At 43.9% G+C, this 9,017-nt stretch overlaps 1 long non-coding RNA gene across 1 annotated transcript; it reads right to left on the minus strand.

Annotated features, from left to right (window-relative positions):
* Positions 1 to 5,319: 5,319 nt before the first annotated feature.
* Positions 5,320 to 8,004, minus strand: LOC149345881 (uncharacterized). Its single transcript, XR_016292039.1, has 5 exons — positions 7,903 to 8,004; positions 6,972 to 7,031; positions 6,837 to 6,912; positions 6,511 to 6,555; positions 5,320 to 5,504 (listed from the first exon to the last, which is right to left on the minus strand). It is a non-coding gene; the product is annotated as an uncharacterized LOC149345881 (long non-coding RNA).
* Between the last annotated feature and the right edge of the window lie 1,013 nt (positions 8,005 to 9,017).

Below are 9,017 nucleotides of genomic sequence, written 5' to 3' on the forward strand. Positions count from 1 at the left end.
TCTAACACTGAAAGCACGATGCTGCCAATGATGATAACTTTTAAAAATTTGTAATGAAAACATGCATCGTAGGCAAGGCAAAGAAGAGATAAACAAAATGTTGACGCGTTCTTGAGGAATAAATGAACACCTCGTAAGAAGCCAGTGCACGACAGAATAAACATGAACGATTCCTTCAATAGCAGGTCAACTGCATTTAGCAGCTGCAGTGGGCCTCGGGAGTGTTCTACAGGTGGGCTAATCCCACCTGTAGCATACAACAACTCAACTCACTCAACTCGGTAGTTTTCGAAAGGTGGCTTCTCTTTAATAACGCCTCCCTTTCTGTACTGTCTCTGGCAGTTGTTTTATGCCTTACATGGTCGTTTTGGCACGCATTCAGCGCGCGTGAGAGCTCGTCAAGAAAAAAGAAATGCGAGTTGGTGAAAGCTATCTCTAAAATTACGCACTTTATTCAACAAAGTTGTGCCAAAAATAAGCACGTGTGAACTATATACGCTACGCGTTGAGTGTGTAACGTGTGTACTCCTTGTAGCATTTGCGTATAGGGCAGCACTCAGGAAAAGGCTTTCCGTTGCCTCCGACCGACCAGCTGCAGTATTCAGGAAGGCTGCTGTTCGAACACCTGCGAGATAAAAGAGAGAAAAAAAAACGGTTTCTATAAAACAACAGCAAAATATACAACTATCTTAAAAATTCAGTTATAGAGTAATTTGATTTGAAAAATTGGAAGGGTACTCTCTCTTTCAACGGTCTGACGTAGGCATGAAGATGTATTGAGTAGCGAAACTCAACAAAAATGCGATTCAATTTAAATGAATACATCATTTTCATATTGTACACATTTATGAAGCCTAAGCTAGGGTTGCAGTGACCGCAGCGGGGGTCTATTCATTTCAGCATTTAGCCTCGCATGCTGGAGGTGTTCGCCTGGTTCGAGACGACGGAGTGTGGGCATGCGTGGACAAACTGATAGCGTTGCCTGTCTTTTCGGGGCTCGCAGGCGGCCGCGGCTTTACCTCCTGCTTTTGCTGTTAGTAGGGCTCATTTGCGCTACCGTCTCCAAAAGGGCATACGCGGCAGAGCGCGCACCACTGGCTTCTTTTTTTTTACTGTCTTTTTCTGCACTTACAAAGCTCTGGCGAGGAGCAATTCCCCGCTTCACATACGCACCGGTGTACTGCATCGTCATCGCGGCTACGAGCATTAGATAAGGGAGCGAGGTTTGGCATTTTGCGTTCTTCGGCAAATGCAAAAATAGGCATGTGATTATTGAAAGCATACTGGGGCCTCAGGTGAGGTGGCCACACAAGATCAGATATGCGATAACCGGAATAAAGTTTTGCACCCTGCAAGTGAAACAGACCAGATGCGTGAAGGCATTGTCGATGGCACCACGACTTACGCTAGACCAAAGAAAAACCATCGCGGAGATGGGACAGACAATGTTCCAAAGAGCTATAGCTCAAGCTATAGGGCGCCCATTAGCCACCGTCAGCAGAGTGCTGCGGTCATTCCACAAATCAGGCCGACTTAAGGGCGCTCCACGTGGCCGGCCATCAAGAGCGACGGCAGAAGGAGAAGACAGACTTGCCGTCGCAACAGCAGCAGATGATCCGTTCTTAAGCGCCCGGGAGCTTCGTGACATGTTCACTTTGAATGCATCCGCTCAGACAATCAGGAACAGACTTCATGCAGCGGGCGTGAAAAGTAGAATAGCTTCGCAGAAAACGCAACTTCGGCAATCGGATCTTGACATGCGCCTGGAGTTTGCATCAGTGGTGGAGGAATGGACACTAGTAAGCTGGAGGGCTGTGGTGTTCAGCGATGAAGGCACTTCCTTCACACGCTGGGACCAGCAGAAGCTGGTGTGGCGGCCGGGAAAAGCAAGGTAACATTGTAGTGTGTCTCAATGTGCTCGCCGGTCGGAGAGTATAGAGGGCGACTTTTTTTAATTTGTGAGATTTATATTTGAAAACCAGTGAAAGGTAGGTGGGTGCAGTCTGAGTTTTTAAACTGTATAGACCATTTCATCTAGGGCGCCGCCATCTTGGGGAGGTGGCGCCGTCTATGTTCTGTTCTTGTCCCTAGCGCCATGCCGGTATGCGCGCGCGCATTTGTGCTACGCTCACGGTGCAGAACGGCGGTGCCGCAAATTTTCTCTGTTACAAAAGCGCCTGGGTGACCAAACAAGCTTTTCGAGCAAGACGAACACCGTTTTGTTGAGGGATGGCCGGAACTTCGTCGGATTATGGGGCCGGAGACACTTACACCGTCGTTTCGATGATTGACCTAGGTAAAGCAAATTTGTTTACGAGTTGTTCGTTCGCTCTAGTGCATAGCAGCAGGTGCACCGCTGGCTACGACGGCGGTCGAAGAAGCGACACAGGCAGCCGCCAAGCTTCTTGTATGCTATTTGTTTCAGCTCGATAGACTACGATTACCGGCCAGCCTGACAGTCACGTCATGAATGTTTTCGTTAGCCGCACTTCCCTTTGCTTACGTGCGCCTGGTGTGCAGATTCGAACTTTATTGTTCGACTACTCACGGTGATAAATTCCTTTCGTGAAAGATGACCCGAATGCAGTTCACAATTTCAGGCAGGTACAACAGTGCACTTCTCAGCGAGATACGCGTCGTGCCAGATTCAGGCGCTTGATAACTGGTGTTATCTCTGTGTTTCAGCGGGTTATCACTTTGAGATAAATGCTCGTCTACGAGCAGATGTACGCGGTAGGTGCGAGAATATTTACTAAGCCAGAGTGCGCAGGCACCGAACGAAAACACTGTCTACGCTAGCTGACATCGCATATGTCACCGTCTCTTGCTTGGGGGCTTGGCCACCGAGCGAGCCCGGGTAATGGTCGTTCTCGCTGCCTCGCCACTTTTATTCTTGTACTTACGTGTCCACTCTTCAATCGACAAAAGAAAAGTGTTGCGGCCCTAAATAACTGTCTCGCTAAACAACGAAAGTTACATTAGAGGTTGCATGGGTATTTGCTACGCGGCAAAAGAAATTCGCCACGCCACCCGCATCTAGATTGTGCTTTGACGAGCAAGCGCGTTTGCGGTCGTCGTTAAGCATGCTACGCGTCTTTGCACAAGTTTTGCAGGCTTTGGTATCTTGACGACTGGTGCAAGGAGCACACTTTTGCTTCTGCCAAGGCCCGGTTGTTCGCGGTAACAACATTGCTTACTCGGCAGTGCTGTAATACGACATATTATTTGCTGCATATTTAGCATGCAACAAAAATTTTGGAGAGGCCTTTTATCTGCTTATCTGAACTATCAACTTCCATTGCTATGGTTTTGTTACCTCAATACTTGTCTCCAGGTGGCAAGCTCTATAGTCATCCAAGCGTTGTCACTGACTGGAGTGACGACGTAAAGAAGTGGCCACAAGTCCACATGCCACACATCATTTTTTACTTGTTTGAAAAGAAAGCATGTGACCTCAAGGAGGTGAAATCATTCAGAAGCATGGAATCCTACTCATATTTGCAGAGTGGATGGGCAGGGACAGTGCTCATACATACTATAGATAATGAAATGGCATTTCTGAAATGGCAAGTGCAGGCATCACAGTGTGTCAAAGTGCTTCACGAAGCATGGGTGTGCTGCGGCAAAAGCGGCGAGATTATAAATAGTGGCTGCTGTTATATGGCAGGGAAGGGAAAAGTGTTCAGCCTTGTGGGTGCGTTACTGTGGAAGATTGACCTGGCTGTATCTTCAGACCTCACCGGGGAAGCATGCAGAGATAAAGCAGCTGCTTGGAATCGAGGCACTAAAAGAAACTTGGTGCCAGCAGCCCTGGAGGGTATTAACTGAACCGGACAATTGACCAGGAGAGGAAGAAAAATAAGCCACTATGTATTCCACGCATCTTCGACAGTGATAAAGATCTGGCAGAGTTTTATGAAAACTGCCCTTTCGAGAATATTCTTAACATTCACAGTAAGTCTTTTCCTCGATATGTTTCTGCAACGCTATTTTAATTCATGCATTTATGTTAGCTATTCTGTAGAAGTTCTGTGAAGATTTTTCCAGTCTGTTTTCCTATACTTTTACAATACTATGTGCCCTGTTAAGTGAATGCCTTCAGCATATTTTAAATGTCACTGACACAACTCCTAACAAGAATTAAAAGCCGCATACTTTAACCAGCCAATATAACAAGCAAGAGTTTTTTTTTTCAGATTGTCAATCACTAAGGCACTCCACTTGCATGGCAACAGATTTGATGTACGGTGCATGAAAGTTAATTTTATATGTTTCGACTTCAGGGACTCTTCTTCATGCAATAACGACAGCTGCTGTGCAACAACCACCTTCAAGACCGGCCCAACCACTAATTGCTGAGCATGCCTCTCGTGAGGAGACTGAGAAATTGCCAGAAGCATGTAAATTATGCAACAGAGTCTACCATAAGTACATAGCAATTTCCACAGAGGCAATGGCGTTTTTGAAGGCAGCCACAAAAAATCTAAATGGCCACTTATAGCACACCTTACGGCGAGTGCGGTTAACAGCTTTGAACATCAAAAGAGTGCCCAAGAAGCAGACTACACCAACAGAAAAAGCCCTGTTGTCACTTACTGCTCCCGCATTTCATGGAAGTGCTGCAACACAACACGGCTTGCGATATGAAGCCATGGCTCGACAAAAATTCGAAGCCGCCCTTTATTTGTTGGTTTCATTGCAAGGCATTCATGTATGCAAGGATGAGCCATGGCTCTCTGCAACACCTGATGGCATCATAGAGTCCAATGATGCAATCATTGATATCAAATGCCCAGTAGTCGAGGATTGTAGAGAATTGATTAACACTGGGAAGTATGATGTGAGTCTAGATAACGGAACCTATGTTCTAAATGAAAATGAACCTCACGGCTATTATGGCCAAGTACAGTTCACAATGCTGTGTGCCAAGAAGAGTCTGTGTTTCTTCTATGTATGGTCCTTAAAATGGGCTATAGTTCCAGAGGTTCCTTTTGACGCGACATATGTGTAGCAGACGACGCAAATTAAGGCTACGAAAATTTTCTTTCAGTAGCATGCTGCCCCGTCTTGAAATGATGGAAGCAGAAGGCAAACTTGACCTCTCAGAAAACAAACAGATCTTAAATCTCTGATGTCATTGCAGCCAGTCTTGTAGTTCATTCACCTACAGCATTTTGTAACAAAATAAAAAAAAAACTTACAGGTCAGTTTGCATGAAAATGTTTATTGCTTTTCACAGCACTCCTGATCAGTCCTCGGTTAAACTCGCTGAATCGACTTTTTTGCTTTCAGAGGATTGTTCAGCTATTAATGGCATTTTAAAATTGCAGAGGCGTGCACATAGAAAGACCATTGCATCAATGGTTTTTTTTTGCATTTGATGTTGACAGCCGATTTGAATATGCGATAAGTTTTTATGCGATTTATCGCCCTCTCGACGTGTATCCGCACTGATGCAATGCGCCGTGTTTGTGTGACCTCATTCTCCGACAGTTGATGTTTGCCTGCAAGGAAAAAATTTCAGCATGATGCATGTATTTTTTTGAACCTCAACATTAAAAACAAAGCTGCTTGTTACGGATAAATGTAACAAACCACAATGTGCCATCCAAAAATGAAAAAGGAATGCCGTTTTAAAAACACTCGTTAGCAGCACTACTGAAGCAAAGATTTATGAAGCTTTGTGCCAAATAACTGCTAACCACAACAGTACTGTGCCCACTGAACAACTGTTGAAAAAGGAGCGAACAGCCTTTAAAACCTGGTAATGCATTTCTAGAAGAAAGCTTTCCTTTTGTTATCATAAGATAAGTTCTGCAAGATTGTGCCTCGTTACCTCTAGTAAATTCTGTGGTATTCAGCTTGACTCCCTGGGCCTCTAGGTGCGGGTCCAAGGTAAAACCTCTATCGGCCATTATCACATCACCTCGAACAAGGTACTCATGGACACCGCACTCTTTAACAATGTGCTTGTCAAGGGCACGTCCCCCATAAGTACGGGACACAAACATTATGTACCCACAAGGGGCGATAACAATCAAGAAGTTCACTTTGTAGGAACTGTATGTTTGAGCACTGCTCGTTGTTTTTTATGGCCTTTCCAGAGCAACCTCCGTGCAGTCGAAAATGCAACAAGTGTCTTCGTAGCCATTCTGTATGAATGAATATGGCATGCTGCTTTCAATTCTAGCTTTCGGCAGCCTAATCACAAAATATTTCATAATTTCTTTCAGGCATTCTAGAGCGCTGTTAAAGATTTTTCAGAGAGAGGAAACAGATATTCTAAACCTGAAGGAGAGGTCTCTGTACAGCAGGCGAAGCCTGAGGCGCATGTTTCAAAAGAAGCTGGTCCTCCAATGCTAGCCGTGACTTTGGCATTGGAATTTTTTTCAGACAATTTAATAACGTCCTGAAGACACGGTTAGACACCCCAGTGTAAAAAGCTATGTCTTGACAAGTCATCTACGATGCCATCAACACTTGCTGCCGTAAAGTGAAGGTGTGGTCTACCAGAGAGAGGTCTTCCCACTGCACACTGTGGTCTCGTGTGCAGACCTGGAAATGCAAATATTTACACGCACTGTACTAGTAAGCCATACCTTTCGAAAGTGAAATAGAGAGTGGTCACTTAGTTTTGAGGTCATGCAAGGAAAACTCGCATTTAGTGCACAGTAAATGCTTGAATAAAAATTACTAACAGTTTCTGTCTGTGTTCCTCTGCTGCTTGTGTTTGTTGTGGCTGCAGAACTGAGCGCTTGCAGAACATGCCGCATTTCAAAAATGCGACTCTGTCCCGCGCCGTTTAACATGCAAGAACAAAAAAAGGTAAAACCTACTGACATGGTGACTGTGATCTTCCAGTGTCTGGGTCGGGCAAGCTGCAAGCATGCATCCTTCGAGGCACAGTGATGACTGAAAAAAATTGGAAGTTTCACTACTACAAGCCTAAAACAGAATGAGTACAAACTTACATTGCTATCTGTTGCCTCTCATTTCAGTCTTGGAGAAGGAGCCATCTGCTTATCTGCATACTGCTCACACAAGTGCATGACCAGAATAAATAAACTGTAAAACTGATGACACCATGGCATAACAAACTGACACCATGGCATAACAAGAGTTAGAACACACTGCAGACAGTAAGTAAGAAACTCTATTTGCAGGATGCAATACAGATAATCCCTACAGGTGGCCTACGGCTAAAGGTTCGGAAGCCTGACGAGGCCTTAGCCCCCACACAGTTTTTCAGCGGCAGAATCACATTTTCTTAAGTTCAAACACTTACGCGGTTACGAAAGTTATGAAAGTGAGTAAAAGAGATGACAGCAACGACTTAATGAGGCCTAAGCAGTCAGTGATAGCTGTAAAAGTATTCTTTCATAAATTTGTAGCAGAGGAAAACAATGCTTGCACTGCAGGAAGCACACAGAAAAACCACACTACTACTGCTTTTAATTCATCTGCTTTGCTCCAGGCCATTAGTGACAAACAGTGTTCTTGAACATACAGATACCTCTGATTCAGCTAAGAGTCCAAACAAATGCCATGTGTTCCAGCTGCTTACGTAAAATAAATTTGTTTCGTTTAAATGTCTCGTAGTATGTGTGATAGCATTACTTAATGTTACTTCTAATATAGACTGCTAAGTAATATTGTCTCAAACAATGCTTTTTTCTTTGAGTCTGTGAGGCAATTCCCCGAAATAAATATTGTCCTCCAAGCACCACATGCAAAAATACAACTCTGAGATAACAAAAACCTAGGAAAGGGGCTGCCATGTAGAGGACAATGTCGATGGTCTCAAAAGCTGTAAGTCACAGCCCATTATTGTGCTAAGCACTGTAGATGCCATTCTGCAAGCACGTCACTCCATATGTGTATGTTAAAAGTGGCTTCATTCACTTGATTGACTAGAGCGCAGTTTAAGCCTTCATTAGCAGCAGGTACGACGTCTTGTACTGCACTAGGTGCAGAAGTATCAGGGCTGGTCTCCGTGTCTGGCTCCACAACCTAGATAAATGCAACAGAACAGGGTGACAAAGCAAGTTTTTCTTCTCTAATTTCCTCCTGAAGTTGATTGCACGATGCACTCATTTTTTTATGGACGTGATGTTTGTACACTGCTCAAGTTTCACATGCATTAGGAACAAAGCAACTTATTGCATCCATTTAGCACTCAACTAATGGAGGGGATCTACAGCACGTATACTATTGTTAAGAGAATTAAATAATAATTTGAGAACATGCAACAGTGGACAGTGAAATGCTGCATTATCCACAGGTAAAATGCCTTTTGTAATACCTAGTTAGTCAGTTCGTTGCATACATTAGGCTAATAATTAATATCATGGAACAATCCAATTATGCACTCCAGAGAATGTTTCTCAAGAATAGGTGATTAGGTACAATGATATTTTCTCATGACTCATACAACAAGCAGAATCTACAGAGGCCGAAATTCACGTTACTACATTAGAGTTGAAACTTATTTGATGCATAGGTATTAAGCATTAATCACCGGTTCTGCATGATGAACTCAAGCAAGAGATAACATCTGTTATATAAATCATGTCCAGTTGGGCCGATACGTCATGAAAGTTATGAAATTTTACCTTTTGCAAAGCTAGCAGAAAAAGCCTCAAAAGAGATTAAAGAAAACCATTGCGACAAGGTTTGGAGAAAGTCTAGATTACCAGTTTTTACAAAGCCTGCATCAACTGTGGCACTCACACCAATGTTTTCACAGCAGCTGAGCACAGTTCATGCAGCATTTGCAACTCTAGGATCTCAGCAGTGTTTTTAAAATGTGCAAATGACCATATAAGGCAGGGATCTCGAGCCCTTTAGCTTTGTGAAATACAGTGGCACGATTTTATTGCGATTGAAAAATCCACAGTATTTTTATGCAAAACTTCACAACGAATTTTCGTGGTATCGCATTCCGTCTGTCTGTGTGCTTGTTATGAGTAATTGATCCGGGGCGTGAACGGTGGAGTTACCGAGCGGCAAAAGCAGTC

The sequence above is a fragment of the Amblyomma mixtum genome, chromosome 4 (assembly GCF_055824585.1).
Source record: "Amblyomma mixtum isolate Tamu chromosome 4, ASM5582458v1, whole genome shotgun sequence".
Taxonomy (NCBI): domain Eukaryota; kingdom Metazoa; phylum Arthropoda; class Arachnida; order Ixodida; family Ixodidae; genus Amblyomma; species Amblyomma mixtum.